General features: G+C 53.3%; 15 non-coding genes across 15 annotated transcripts; all 15 read left to right on the forward strand.

Moving 5' to 3' along the window:
• The first annotated feature begins 183 nt into the window (after nucleotides 1-183).
• LOC137080413 (U1 spliceosomal RNA) lies at nucleotides 184-347 on the forward strand. The gene has a single exon (XR_010906265.1). It is a non-coding gene; the product is annotated as a U1 spliceosomal RNA (small nuclear RNA).
• A 1,008-nt stretch (nucleotides 348-1,355) lies between these two features.
• Nucleotides 1,356-1,546, forward strand: LOC137079917 (U2 spliceosomal RNA). The gene has a single exon (XR_010905845.1). It is a non-coding gene; the product is annotated as a U2 spliceosomal RNA (small nuclear RNA).
• A 470-nt stretch (nucleotides 1,547-2,016) lies between these two features.
• On the forward strand, nucleotides 2,017-2,180 carry LOC137080414 (U1 spliceosomal RNA). Its single transcript, XR_010906266.1, has one exon. It is a non-coding gene; the product is annotated as a U1 spliceosomal RNA (small nuclear RNA).
• Nucleotides 2,181-3,188: 1,008 nt separating this feature from the next.
• Nucleotides 3,189-3,379, forward strand: LOC137079918 (U2 spliceosomal RNA). Its single transcript, XR_010905846.1, has one exon. It is a non-coding gene; the product is annotated as a U2 spliceosomal RNA (small nuclear RNA).
• Nucleotides 3,380-3,849: 470 nt separating this feature from the next.
• Nucleotides 3,850-4,013, forward strand: LOC137080415 (U1 spliceosomal RNA). The gene has a single exon (XR_010906267.1). It is a non-coding gene; the product is annotated as a U1 spliceosomal RNA (small nuclear RNA).
• A 1,008-nt stretch (nucleotides 4,014-5,021) lies between these two features.
• Nucleotides 5,022-5,212, forward strand: LOC137079919 (U2 spliceosomal RNA). The gene has a single exon (XR_010905847.1). It is a non-coding gene; the product is annotated as a U2 spliceosomal RNA (small nuclear RNA).
• Nucleotides 5,213-5,678: 466 nt separating this feature from the next.
• Nucleotides 5,679-5,842, forward strand: LOC137080416 (U1 spliceosomal RNA). Its single transcript, XR_010906268.1, has one exon. It is a non-coding gene; the product is annotated as a U1 spliceosomal RNA (small nuclear RNA).
• A 1,008-nt stretch (nucleotides 5,843-6,850) lies between these two features.
• Nucleotides 6,851-7,043, forward strand: LOC137080064 (U2 spliceosomal RNA). Its single transcript, XR_010905983.1, has one exon. It is a non-coding gene; the product is annotated as a U2 spliceosomal RNA (small nuclear RNA).
• A 470-nt stretch (nucleotides 7,044-7,513) lies between these two features.
• On the forward strand, nucleotides 7,514-7,677 carry LOC137080418 (U1 spliceosomal RNA). Its single transcript, XR_010906270.1, has one exon. It is a non-coding gene; the product is annotated as a U1 spliceosomal RNA (small nuclear RNA).
• Nucleotides 7,678-8,685: 1,008 nt separating this feature from the next.
• LOC137080036 (U2 spliceosomal RNA) lies at nucleotides 8,686-8,876 on the forward strand. Its single transcript, XR_010905957.1, has one exon. It is a non-coding gene; the product is annotated as a U2 spliceosomal RNA (small nuclear RNA).
• A 466-nt stretch (nucleotides 8,877-9,342) lies between these two features.
• LOC137080419 (U1 spliceosomal RNA) lies at nucleotides 9,343-9,506 on the forward strand. The gene has a single exon (XR_010906271.1). It is a non-coding gene; the product is annotated as a U1 spliceosomal RNA (small nuclear RNA).
• Nucleotides 9,507-10,514: 1,008 nt separating this feature from the next.
• LOC137080037 (U2 spliceosomal RNA) lies at nucleotides 10,515-10,705 on the forward strand. Its single transcript, XR_010905958.1, has one exon. It is a non-coding gene; the product is annotated as a U2 spliceosomal RNA (small nuclear RNA).
• A 466-nt stretch (nucleotides 10,706-11,171) lies between these two features.
• Nucleotides 11,172-11,335, forward strand: LOC137080420 (U1 spliceosomal RNA). The gene has a single exon (XR_010906272.1). It is a non-coding gene; the product is annotated as a U1 spliceosomal RNA (small nuclear RNA).
• A 1,008-nt stretch (nucleotides 11,336-12,343) lies between these two features.
• Nucleotides 12,344-12,534, forward strand: LOC137080059 (U2 spliceosomal RNA). The gene has a single exon (XR_010905979.1). It is a non-coding gene; the product is annotated as a U2 spliceosomal RNA (small nuclear RNA).
• Nucleotides 12,535-13,000: 466 nt separating this feature from the next.
• On the forward strand, nucleotides 13,001-13,164 carry LOC137080421 (U1 spliceosomal RNA). The gene has a single exon (XR_010906273.1). It is a non-coding gene; the product is annotated as a U1 spliceosomal RNA (small nuclear RNA).
• The last annotated feature ends 698 nt before the right edge of the window (nucleotides 13,165-13,862 follow it).

The raw sequence follows: 13,862 nt of genomic DNA on the forward strand, positions 1-13,862 counted from the left end.
ATCAGGGGTTTGTGTTGGATGGATTAGGGACACCTGATTCAAATCAAGGTCACGCACGCACGCACGCAGCAGTCAAGCAATGGAAGGTGCCCCGTCCTTCCTTTTCTTGGGGGAGGGGAAGGTCACCGTGTTTGAGGATGGCGAAGGGGGATAGGGCGCCTCTGCCTGGAGGCCAGGCAACTCATACTTACCTGGCAGGGGAGACACCATGATCAGGAAGGTGGTTCACCCAGGGCGAGGCTCGGCCATTGCACTCCGGTTGTGCTGACCCCTGCGAATTCCCCAAATGTGGGAATCTCGACTGCATAATTTATGGTAGTGGGGGACTGCGTTCGCGCTCTCCCCTGTACACACTGGTTAAAAGCAGATAGCGTGGAGGGAAAAAGCGTGCGGTTCTTGACGCTTGTGGCGCCGCCCACTGCCCCAAAGGGTGAAGTTGCACCAGTTTTGTTATGTTTCTGTCTCTTTCTGCTGTGTCAGCCAGTGACCCGGAGAGTTCAGAGAACTGAACTGCGTTTGTTTTCATCGAGGTTGTCGAAACCTGCGACCGGTTTGCCGAATGTGGTTTTTCCCACAAACTTTGATATTCAACGGACGAGTTGATTGACAGCAGTGGTCCCAAAGGCAAAGTTGTTCGGATGGAGGTTTTCTGTCGTATGGTACGACTGTCTCGTGCGCGTGCTGTGAAAAAGCACGCGACATACGTTCGCCTATAGCCGCTCTCATGTTGTTGCTTTTTCATTTTAAAGCGCCACTAGGTGGCCATTCACCGCGTCCTTTCTCGCCTGACCCCAGACTGAGCCCGTGCACGGGTGTACCGGCTTGGGTGAAATTGTCTCGTTCCGTCCAAGAGCTATAGCCGTTCTAGCAGACCCCGCCTCGCCCAGCCCGTAGGTTTCGGCCTGCCGCCGCCAAGCTGAATCGAAATTCCCACTTTTTTTCCGATCTGGACGGACAGTCAGACTCCAGAGAATCTTTCTGCACTGGTTTGGGCCAGATCGGGCAAAAGACCTAGGACTAGTGTGCAAAAGTAGGTTTTTCACAAAATCCCAAATACCCGAAAATTTCGCCAGCGCAACCTTCGAATCCGAGGCATGCGTCTCGCTCGGCTCGAGCCAAGGATTCCGATGATATAAGACACTTGGTTCTGCGGCGTGCGGTTTGGGAGCTACGAGCCATTTCGTGCCGGGCCCATCGGGGGGCCAGCCTTGGTGATGTTGTAGAGCGAGTGGCTAGTACCATCCCTCAAAGTTTCAGGTCTCTACGACGTAAGGCCTTTGCCAACCCTCCCCCCCTCACCGCTTCCCAGATGGGCGTCGCCTTTGCCGGCTCCCCTGCCGCTGCGTCATTGTGTCATCGCTTCTCGGCCTTTTGGCTAAGATCAAGTGTAGTATCTGTTCTTATCAGTTTAATATCTGATACGTCCCCTATCCGGGGACTGCATATTAAATTGATTTTTGGCACATGGAGCCGGAACCGGGGCTTGCTCCGTCCACTCCACGCATCGACCTGGTATTGCAGTGCCTCCAGGAACGGTGTGCTTCCCCTTTTTGGGGACTGCGAATTGTTGTGACTAATAGAAGAACCAACAACACCACTGGAATTTTTTTTGTCAGAGAATACAGAAATACGCAGGAAGCGCATACAGAATGACGATGAGGTGACGCAACGATGACCGTGCCACAGAGAAAGCAGCAAGCTGCGGTCATATGAGCATAGGGAAAAAAGAAGAACAAAAGCGTCGGTTGCCGGCCGGCTGACTCATCACCGTCACAGCACGTTTTTTGATGTCCCTCTTATTTGAGAGTCTTTACCAACGAGCTGATGAGTCGAATCAGGGGTTTGTGTTGGATGGATTAGGGACACCTGATTCAAATCAAGGTCACGCACGCACGCACGCAGCAGTCAAGCAATGGAAGGTGCCCCGTCCTTCCTTTTCTTGGGGGAGGGGAAGGTCACCGTGTTTGAGGATGGCGAAGGGGGATAGGGCGCCTCTGCCTGGAGGCCAGGCAACTCATACTTACCTGGCAGGGGAGACACCATGATCAGGAAGGTGGTTCACCCAGGGCGAGGCTCGGCCATTGCACTCCGGTTGTGCTGACCCCTGCGAATTCCCCAAATGTGGGAATCTCGACTGCATAATTTATGGTAGTGGGGGACTGCGTTCGCGCTCTCCCCTGTACACACTGGTTAAAAGCAGATAGCGTGGAGGGAAAAAGCGTGCGGTTCTTGACGCTTGTGGCGCCGCCCACTGCCCCAAAGGGTGAAGTTGCACCAGTTTTGTTATGTTTCTGTCTCTTTCTGCTGTGTCAGCCAGTGACCCGGAGAGTTCAGAGAACTGAACTGCGTTTGTTTTCATCGAGGTTGTCGAAACCTGCGACCGGTTTGCCGAATGTGGTTTTTCCCACAAACTTTGATATTCAACGGACGAGTTGATTGACAGCAGTGGTCCCAAAGGCAAAGTTGTTCGGATGGAGGTTTTCTGTCGTATGGTACGACTGTCTCGTGCGCGTGCTGTGAAAAAGCACGCGACATACGTTCGCCTATAGCCGCTCTCATGTTGTTGCTTTTTCATTTTAAAGCGCCACTAGGTGGCCATTCACCGCGTCCTTTCTCGCCTGACCCCAGACTGAGCCCGTGCACGGGTGTACCGGCTTGGGTGAAATTGTCTCGTTCCGTCCAAGAGCTATAGCCGTTCTAGCAGACCCCGCCTCGCCCAGCCCGTAGGTTTCGGCCTGCCGCCGCCAAGCTGAATCGAAATTCCCACTTTTTTTCCGATCTGGACGGACAGTCAGACTCCAGAGAATCTTTCTGCACTGGTTTGGGCCAGATCGGGCAAAAGACCTAGGACTAGTGTGCAAAAGTAGGTTTTTCACAAAATCCCAAATACCCGAAAATTTCGCCAGCGCAACCTTCGAATCCGAGGCATGCGTCTCGCTCGGCTCGAGCCAAGGATTCCGATGATATAAGACACTTGGTTCTGCGGCGTGCGGTTTGGGAGCTACGAGCCATTTCGTGCCGGGCCCATCGGGGGGCCAGCCTTGGTGATGTTGTAGAGCGAGTGGCTAGTACCATCCCTCAAAGTTTCAGGTCTCTACGACGTAAGGCCTTTGCCAACCCTCCCCCCCTCACCGCTTCCCAGATGGGCGTCGCCTTTGCCGGCTCCCCTGCCGCTGCGTCATTGTGTCATCGCTTCTCGGCCTTTTGGCTAAGATCAAGTGTAGTATCTGTTCTTATCAGTTTAATATCTGATACGTCCCCTATCCGGGGACTGCATATTAAATTGATTTTTGGCACATGGAGCCGGAACCGGGGCTTGCTCCGTCCACTCCACGCATCGACCTGGTATTGCAGTGCCTCCAGGAACGGTGTGCTTCCCCTTTTTGGGGACTGCGAATTGTTGTGACTAATAGAAGAACCAACAACACCACTGGAATTTTTTTTGTCAGAGAATACAGAAATACGCAGGAAGCGCATACAGAATGACGATGAGGTGACGCAACGATGACCGTGCCACAGAGAAAGCAGCAAGCTGCGGTCATATGAGCATAGGGAAAAAAGAAGAACAAAAGCGTCGGTTGCCGGCCGGCTGACTCATCACCGTCACAGCACGTTTTTTGATGTCCCTCTTATTTGAGAGTCTTTACCAACGAGCTGATGAGTCGAATCAGGGGTTTGTGTTGGATGGATTAGGGACACCTGATTCAAATCAAGGTCACGCACGCACGCACGCAGCAGTCAAGCAATGGAAGGTGCCCCGTCCTTCCTTTTCTTGGGGGAGGGGAAGGTCACCGTGTTTGAGGATGGCGAAGGGGGATAGGGCGCCTCTGCCTGGAGGCCAGGCAACTCATACTTACCTGGCAGGGGAGACACCATGATCAGGAAGGTGGTTCACCCAGGGCGAGGCTCGGCCATTGCACTCCGGTTGTGCTGACCCCTGCGAATTCCCCAAATGTGGGAATCTCGACTGCATAATTTATGGTAGTGGGGGACTGCGTTCGCGCTCTCCCCTGTACACACTGGTTAAAAGCAGATAGCGTGGAGGGAAAAAGCGTGCGGTTCTTGACGCTTGTGGCGCCGCCCACTGCCCCAAAGGGTGAAGTTGCACCAGTTTTGTTATGTTTCTGTCTCTTTCTGCTGTGTCAGCCAGTGACCCGGAGAGTTCAGAGAACTGAACTGCGTTTGTTTTCATCGAGGTTGTCGAAACCTGCGACCGGTTTGCCGAATGTGGTTTTTCCCACAAACTTTGATATTCAACGGACGAGTTGATTGACAGCAGTGGTCCCAAAGGCAAAGTTGTTCGGATGGAGGTTTTCTGTCGTATGGTACGACTGTCTCGTGCGCGTGCTGTGAAAAAGCACGCGACATACGTTCGCCTATAGCCGCTCTCATGTTGTTGCTTTTTCATTTTAAAGCGCCACTAGGTGGCCATTCACCGCGTCCTTTCTCGCCTGACCCCAGACTGAGCCCGTGCACGGGTGTACCGGCTTGGGTGAAATTGTCTCGTTCCGTCCAAGAGCTATAGCCGTTCTAGCAGACCCCGCCTCGCCCAGCCCGTAGGTTTCGGCCTGCCGCCGCCAAGCTGAATCGAAATTCCCACTTTTTTTCCGATCTGGACGGACAGTCAGACTCCAGAGAATCTTTCTGCACTGGTTTGGGCCAGATCGGGCAAAAGACCTAGGACTAGTGTGCAAAAGTAGGTTTTTCACAAAATCCCAAATACCCGAAAATTTCGCCAGCGCAACCTTCGAATCCGAGGCATGCGTCTCGCTTGGCTCGAGCCAAGGATTCCGATGATATAAGACACTTGGTTCTGCGGCGTGCGGTTTGGGAGCTACGAGCCATTTCGTGCCGGGCCCATCGGGGGGCCAGCCTTGGTGATGTTGTAGAGCGAGTGGCTAGTACCATCCCTCAAAGTTTCAGGTCTCTACGACGTAAGGCCTTTGCCAACCCTCCCCCCCTCACCGCTTCCCAGATGGGCGTCGCCTTTGCCGGCTCCCCTGCCGCTGCGTCATTGTGTCATCGCTTCTCGGCCTTTTGGCTAAGATCAAGTGTAGTATCTGTTCTTATCAGTTTAATATCTGATACGTCCCCTATCCGGGGACTGCATATTAAATTGATTTTTGGCACATGGAGCCGGAACCGGGGCTTGCTCCGTCCACTCCACGCATCGACCTGGTATTGCAGTGCCTCCAGGAACGGTGTGCTTCCCCTTTTTGGGGACTGCGAATTGTTGTGACTAATAGAAGAACCAACAACACCACTGGAATTTTGTCAGAGAATACAGAAATACGCAGGAAGCGCATACAGAATGACGATGAGGTGACGCAACGATGACCGTGCCACAGAGAAAGCAGCAAGCTGCGGTCATATGAGCATAGGGAAAAAAGAAGAACAAAAGCGTCGGTTGCCGGCCGGCTGACTCATCACCGTCACAGCACGTTTTTTGATGTCCCTCTTATTTGAGAGTCTTTACCAACGAGCTGATGAGTCGAATCAGGGGTTTGTGTTGGATGGATTAGGGACACCTGATTCAAATCAAGGTCACGCACGCACGCACGCAGCAGTCAAGCAATGGAAGGTGCCCCGTCCTTCCTTTTCTTGGGGGAGGGAAAGGTCACCGTGTTTGAGGATGGCGAAGGGGGATAGGGCGCCTCTGCCTGGAGGCCAGGCAACTCATACTTACCTGGCAGGGGAGACACCATGATCAGGAAGGTGGTTCACCCAGGGCGAGGCTCGGCCATTGCACTCCGGTTGTGCTGACCCCTGCGAATTCCCCAAATGTGGGAATCTCGACTGCATAATTTATGGTAGTGGGGGACTGCGTTCGCGCTCTCCCCTGTACACACTGGTTAAAAGCAGATAGCGTGGAGGGAAAAAGCGTGCGGTTCTTGACGCTTGTGGCGCCGCCCACTGCCCCAAAGGGTGAAGTTGCACCAGTTTTGTTATGTTTCTGTCTCTTTCTGCTGTGTCAGCCAGTGACCCGGAGAGTTCAGAGAACTGAACTGCGTTTGTTTTCATCGAGGTTGTCGAAACCTGCGACCGGTTTGCCGAATGTGGTTTTTCCCACAAACTTTGATATTCAACGGACGAGTTGATTGACAGCAGTGGTCCCAAAGGCAAAGTTGTTCGGATGGAGGTTTTCTGTCGTATGGTACGACTGTCTCGTGCGCGTGCTGTGAAAAAGCACGCGACATACGTTCGCCTATAGCCGCTCTCATGTTGTTGCTTTTTCATTTTAAAGCGCCACTAGGTGGCCATTCACCGCGTCCTTTCTCGCCTGACCCCAGACTGAGCCCGTGCACGGGTGTACCGGCTTGGGTGAAATTGTCTCGTTCCGTCCAAGAGCTATAGCCGTTCTAGCAGACCCCGCCTCGCCCAGCCCGTAGGTTTCGGCCTGCCGCCGCCAAGCTGAATCGAAATTCCCACTTTTTTTCCGATCTGGACGGACAGTCAGACTCCAGAGAATCTTTCTGCACTGGTTTGGGCCAGATCGGGCAAAAGACCTAGGACTAGTGTGCAAAAGTAGGTTTTTCACAAAATCCCAAATACCCGAAAATTTCGCCAGCGCAACCTTCGAATCCGAGGCATGCGTCTCGCTCGGCTCGAGCCAAGGATTCCGATGATATAAGACACTTGGTTCTGCGGCGTGCGGTTTGGGAGCTACGAGCCATTTCGTGCCGGGCCCATCGGGGGGCCAGCCTTGGTGATGTTGTAGAGCGAGTGGCTAGTACCATCCCTCAAAGTTTCAGGTCTCTACGACGTAAGGCCTTTGCCAACCCTCCCCCCCTCACCGCTTCCCAGATGGGCGTCGCCTTTGCCGGCTCCCCTGCCGCTGCGTCATTGTGTCATCGCTTCTCGGCCTTTTGGCTAAGAAATCAAGTGTAGTATCTGTTCTTATCAGTTTAATATCTGATACGTCCCCTATCCGGGGACTGCATATTAAATTGATTTTTGGCACATGGAGCCGGAACCGGGGCTTGCTCCGTCCACTCCACGCATCGACCTGGTATTGCAGTGCCTCCAGGAACGGTGTGCTTCCCCTTTTTGGGGACTGCGAATTGTTGTGACTAATAGAAGAACCAACAACACCACTGGAATTTTTTTTGTCAGAGAATACAGAAATACGCAGGAAGCGCATACAGAATGACGATGAGGTGACGCAACGATGACCGTGCCACAGAGAAAGCAGCAAGCTGCGGTCATATGAGCATAGGGAAAAAAGAAGAACAAAAGCGTCGGTTGCCGGCCGGCTGACTCATCACCGTCACAGCACGTTTTTTGATGTCCCTCTTATTTGAGAGTCTTTACCAACGAGCTGATGAGTCGAATCAGGGGTTTGTGTTGGATGGATTAGGGACACCTGATTCAAATCAAGGTCACGCACGCACGCACGCAGCAGTCAAGCAATGGAAGGTGCCCCGTCCTTCCTTTTCTTGGGGGAGGGGAAGGTCACCGTGTTTGAGGATGGCGAAGGGGGATAGGGCGCCTCTGCCTGGAGGCCAGGCAACTCATACTTACCTGGCAGGGGAGACACCATGATCAGGAAGGTGGTTCACCCAGGGCGAGGCTCGGCCATTGCACTCCGGTTGTGCTGACCCCTGCGAATTCCCCAAATGTGGGAATCTCGACTGCATAATTTATGGTAGTGGGGGACTGCGTTCGCGCTCTCCCCTGTACACACTGGTTAAAAGCAGATAGCGTGGAGGGAAAAAGCGTGCGGTTCTTGACGCTTGTGGCGCCGCCCACTGCCCCAAAGGGTGAAGTTGCACCAGTTTTGTTATGTTTCTGTCTCTTTCTGCTGTGTCAGCCAGTGACCCGGAGAGTTCAGAGAACTGAACTGCGTTTGTTTTCATCGAGGTTGTCGAAACCTGCGACCGGTTTGCCGAATGTGGTTTTTCCCACAAACTTTGATATTCAACGGACGAGTTGATTGACAGCAGTGGTCCCAAAGGCAAAGTTGTTCGGATGGAGGTTTTCTGTCGTATGGTACGACTGTCTCGTGCGCGTGCTGTGAAAAAGCACGCGACATACGTTCGCCTATAGCCGCTCTCATGTTGTTGCTTTTTCATTTTAAAGCGCCACTAGGTGGCCATTCACCGCGTCCTTTCTCGCCTGACCCCAGACTGAGCCCGTGCACGGGTGTACCGGCTTGGGTGAAATTGTCTCGTTCCGTCCAAGAGCTATAGCCGTTCTAGCAGACCCCGCCTCGCCCAGCCCGTAGGTTTCGGCCTGCCGCCGCCAAGCTGAATCGAAATTCCCACTTTTTTTCCGATCTGGACGGACAGTCAGACTCCAGAGAATCTTTCTGCACTGGTTTGGGCCAGATCGGGCAAAAGACCTAGGACTAGTGTGCAAAAGTAGGTTTTTCACAAAATCCCAAATACCCGAAAATTTCGCCAGCGCAACCTTCGAATCCGAGGCATGCGTCTCGCTCGGCTCGAGCCAAGGATTCCGATGATATAAGACACTTGGTTCTGCGGCGTGCGGTTTGGGAGCTACGAGCCATTTCGTGCCGGGCCCATCGGGGGGCCAGCCTTGGTGATGTTGTAGAGCGAGTGGCTAGTACCATCCCTCAAAGTTTCAGGTCTCTACGACGTAAGGCCTTTGCCAACCCTCCCCCCCTCACCGCTTCCCAGATGGGCGTCGCCTTTGCCGGCTCCCCTGCCGCTGCGTCATTGTGTCATCGCTTCTCGGCCTTTTGGCTAAGATCAAGTGTAGTATCTGTTCTTATCAGTTTAATATCTGATACGTCCCCTATCCGGGGACTGCATATTAAATTGATTTTTGGCACATGGAGCCAGAACCGGGGCTTGCTCCGTCCACTCCACGCATCGACCTGGTATTGCAGTGCCTCCAGGAACGGTGTGCTTCCCCTTTTTGGGGACTGCGACTTGTTGTGACTAATAGAAGAACCAACAACACCACTGGAATTTTGTCAGAGAATACAGAAATACCCAGGAAGCGCATACAGAATGACGATGAGGTGACGCAACGATGACCGTGCCACAGAGAAAGCAGCAAGCTGCGGTCATATGAGCATAGGGAAAAAAGAAGAACAAAAGCGTCGGTTGCCGGCCGGCTGACTCATCACCGTCACAGCACGTTTTTTGATGTCCCTCTTATTTGAGAGTCTTTACCAACGAGCTGATGAGTCGAATCAGGGGTTTGTGTTGGATGGATTAGGGACACCTGATTCAAATCAAGGTCACGCACGCACGCACGCAGCAGTCAAGCAATGGAAGGTGCCCCGGCCTTCCTTTTCTTGGGGGAGGGGAAGGTCACCGTGTTTGAGGATGGCGAAGGGGGATAGGGCGCCTCTGCCTGGAGGCCAGGCAACTCATACTTACCTGGCAGGGGAGACACCATGATCAGGAAGGTGGTTCACCCAGGGCGAGGCTCGGCCATTGCACTCCGGTTGTGCTGACCCCTGCGAATTCCCCAAATGTGGGAATCTCGACTGCATAATTTATGGTAGTGGGGGACTGCGTTCGCGCTCTCCCCTGTACACACTGGTTAAAAGCAGATAGCGTGGAGGGAAAAAGCGTGCGGTTCTTGACGCTTGTGGCGCCGCCCACTGCCCCAAAGGGTGAAGTTGCACCAGTTTTGTTATGTTTCTGTCTCTTTCTGCTGTGTCAGCCAGTGACCCGGAGAGTTCAGAGAACTGAACTGCGTTTGTTTTCATCGAGGTTGTCGAAACCTGCGACCGGTTTGCCGAATGTGGTTTTTCCCACAAACTTTGATATTCAACGGACGAGTTGATTGACAGCAGTGGTCCCAAAGGCAAAGTTGTTCGGATGGAGGTTTTCTGTCGTATGGTACGACTGTCTCGTGCGCGTGCTGTGAAAAAGCACGCGACATACGTTCGCCTATAGCCGCTCTCATGTTGTTGCTTTTTCATTTTAAAGCGCCACTAGGTGGCCATTCACCGCGTCCTTTCTCGCCTGACCCCAGACTGAGCCCGTGCACGGGTGTACCGGCTTGGGTGAAATTGTCTCGTTCCGTCCAAGAGCTATAGCCGTTCTAGCAGACCCCGCCTCGCCCAGCCCGTAGGTTTCGGCCTGCCGCCGCCAAGCTGAATCGAAATTCCCACTTTTTTTCCGATCTGGACGGACAGTCAGACTCCAGAGAATCTTTCTGCACTGGTTTGGGCCAGATCGGGCAAAAGACCTAGGACTAGTGTGCAAAAGTAGGTTTTTCACAAAATCCCAAATACCCGAAAATTTCGCCAGCGCAACCTTCGAATCCGAGGCATGCGTCTCGCTCGGCTCGAGCCAAGGATTCCGATGATATAAGACACTTGGTTCTGCGGCGTGCGGTTTGGGAGCTACGAGCCATTTCGTGCCGGGCCCATCGGGGGGCCAGCCTTGGTGATGTTGTAGAGCGAGTGGCTAGTACCATCCCTCAAAGTTTCAGGTCTCTACGACGTAAGGCCTTTGCCAACCCTCCCCCCCTCACCGCTTCCCAGATGGGCGTCGCCTTTGCCGGCTCCCCTGCCGCTGCGTCATTGTGTCATCGCTTCTCGGCCTTTTGGCTAAGATCAAGTGTAGTATCTGTTCTTATCAGTTTAATATCTGATACGTCCCCTATCCGGGGACTGCATATTAAATTGATTTTTGGCACATGGAGCCAGAACCGGGGCTTGCTCCGTCCACTCCACGCATCGACCTGGTATTGCAGTGCCTCCAGGAACGGTGTGCTTCCCCTTTTTGGGGACTGCGACTTGTTGTGACTAATAGAAGAACCAACAACACCACTGGAATTTTGTCAGAGAATACAGAAATACCCAGGAAGCGCATACAGAATGACGATGAGGTGACGCAACGATGACCGTGCCACAGAGAAAGCAGCAAGCTGCGGTCATATGAGCATAGGGAAAAAAGAAGAACAAAAGCGTCGGTTGCCGGCCGGCTGACTCATCACCGTCACAGCACGTTTTTTGATGTCCCTCTTATTTGAGAGTCTTTACCAACGAGCTGATGAGTCGAATCAGGGGTTTGTGTTGGATGGATTAGGGACACCTGATTCAAATCAAGGTCACGCACGCACGCACGCAGCAGTCAAGCAATGGAAGGTGCCCCGGCCTTCCTTTTCTTGGGGGAGGGGAAGGTCACCGTGTTTGAGGATGGCGAAGGGGGATAGGGCGCCTCTGCCTGGAGGCCAGGCAACTCATACTTACCTGGCAGGGGAGACACCATGATCAGGAAGGTGGTTCACCCAGGGCGAGGCTCGGCCATTGCACTCCGGTTGTGCTGACCCCTGCGAATTCCCCAAATGTGGGAATCTCGACTGCATAATTTATGGTAGTGGGGGACTGCGTTCGCGCTCTCCCCTGTACACACTGGTTAAAAGCAGATAGCGTGGAGGGAAAAAGCGTGCGGTTCTTGACGCTTGTGGCGCCGCCCACTGCCCCAAAGGGTGAAGTTGCACCAGTTTTGTTATGTTTCTGTCTCTTTCTGCTGTGTCAGCCAGTGACCCGGAGAGTTCAGAGAACTGAACTGCGTTTGTTTTCATCGAGGTTGTCGAAACCTGCGACCGGTTTGCCGAATGTGGTTTTTCCCACAAACTTTGATATTCAACGGACGAGTTGATTGACAGCAGTGGTCCCAAAGGCAAAGTTGTTCGGATGGAGGTTTTCTGTCGTATGGTACGACTGTCTCGTGCGCGTGCTGTGAAAAAGCACGCGACATACGTTCGCCTATAGCCGCTCTCATGTTGTTGCTTTTTCATTTTAAAGCGCCACTAGGTGGCCATTCACCGCGTCCTTTCTCGCCTGACCCCAGACTGAGCCCGTGCACGGGTGTACCGGCTTGGGTGAAATTGTCTCGTTCCGTCCAAGAGCTATAGCCGTTCTAGCAGACCCCGCCTCGCCCAGCCCGTAGGTTTCGGCCTGCCGCCGCCAAGCTGAATCGAAATTCCCACTTTTTTTCCGATCTGGACGGACAGTCAGACTCCAGAGAATCTTTCTGCACTGGTTTGGGCCAGATCGGGCAAAAGACCTAGGACTAGTGTGCAAAAGTAGGTTTTTCACAAAATCCCAAATACCCGAAAATTTCGCCAGCGCAACCTTCGAATCCGAGGCATGCGTCTCGCTCGGCTCGAGCCAAGGATTCCGATGATATAAGACACTTGGTTCTGCGGCGTGCGGTTTGGGAGCTACGAGCCATTTCGTGCCGGGCCCATCGGGGGGCCAGCCTTGGTGATGTTGTAGAGCGAGTGGCTAGTACCATCCCTCAAAGTTTCAGGTCTCTACGACGTAAGGCCTTTGCCAACCCTCCCCCCCTCACCGCTTCCCAGATGGGCGTCGCCTTTGCAGGCTCCCCTGCCGCTGCGTCATTGTGTCATCGCTTCTCGGCCTTTTGGCTAAGATCAAGTGTAGTATCTGGTCTTATCAGTTTAATATCTGATACGTCCCCTATCCGGGGACTGCATATTAAATTGATTTTTGGCACATGGAGCCGGAACCGGGGCTTGCTCCGTCCACTCCACGCATCGACCTGGTATTGCAGTGCCTCCAGGAACGGTGTGCTTCCCCTTTTTGGGGACTGCGACTTGTTGTGACTAATAGAAGAACCAACAACACCACTGGAATTTTGTCAGAGAATACAGAAATACGCAGGAAGCGCATACAGAATGACGATGAGGTGACGCAACGATGACCGTGCCACAGAGAAAGCAGCAAGCTGCGGTCATATGAGCATAGGGAAAAAAGAAGAACAAAAGCGTCGGTTGCCGGCCGGCTGACTCATCACCGTCACAGCACGTTTTTTGATGTCCCTCTTATTTGAGAGTCTTTACCAACGAGCTGATGAGTCGAATCAGGGGTTTGTGTTGGATGGATTAGGGACACCTGATTCAAATCAAGGTCACGCACGCACGCACGCAGCAGTCAAGCAATGGAAGGTGCCCCGTCCTTCCTTTTCTTGGGGGAGGGGAAGGTCACCGTGTTTGAGGATGGCGAAGGGGGATAGGGCGCCTCTGCCTGGAGGCCAGGCAACTCATACTTACCTGGCAGGGGAGACACCATGATCAGGAAGGTGGTTCACCCAGGGCGAGGCTCGGCCATTGCACTCCGGTTGTGCTGACCCCTGCGAATTCCCCAAATGTGGGAATCTCGACTGCATAATTTATGGTAGTGGGGGACTGCGTTCGCGCTCTCCCCTGTACACACTGGTTAAAAGCAGATAGCGTGGAGGGAAAAAGCGTGCGGTTCTTGACGCTTGTGGCGCCGCCCACTGCCCCAAAGGGTGAAGTTGCACCAGTTTTGTTATGTTTCTGTCTCTTTCTGCTGTGTCAGCCAGTGACCCGGAGAGTTCAGAGAACTGAACTGCGTTTGTTTTCATCGAGGTTGTCGAAACCTGCGACCGGTTTGCCGAATGTGGTTTTTCCCACAAACTTTGATATTCAACGGACGAGTTGATTGACAGCAGTGGTCCCAAAGGCAAAGTTGTTCGGATGGAGGTTTTCTGTCGTATGGTACGACTGTCTCGTGCGCGTGCTGTGAAAAAGCACGCGACATACGTTCGCCTATAGCCGCTCTCATGTTGTTGCTTTTTCATTTTAAAGCGCCACTAGGTGGCCATTCACCGCGTCCTTTCTCGCCTGACCCCAGACTGAGCCCGTGCACGGGTGTACCGGCTTGGGTGAAATTGTCTCGTTCCGTCCAAGAGCTATAGCCGTTCTAGCAGACCCCGCCTCGCCCAGCCCGTAGGTTTCGGCCTGCCGCCGCCAAGCTGAATCGAAATTCCCACTTTTTTTCCGATCTGGACGGACAGTCAGACTCCAGAGAATCTTTCTGCACTGGTTTGGGCCAGATCGGGCAAAAGACCTAGGACTAGTGTGCAAAAGTAGGTTTTTCACAA

Source organism: Pseudorasbora parva, chromosome 6, assembly GCF_024679245.1.
Source record: "Pseudorasbora parva isolate DD20220531a chromosome 6, ASM2467924v1, whole genome shotgun sequence".
Lineage (NCBI taxonomy): Eukaryota > Metazoa > Chordata > Actinopteri > Cypriniformes > Gobionidae > Pseudorasbora > Pseudorasbora parva.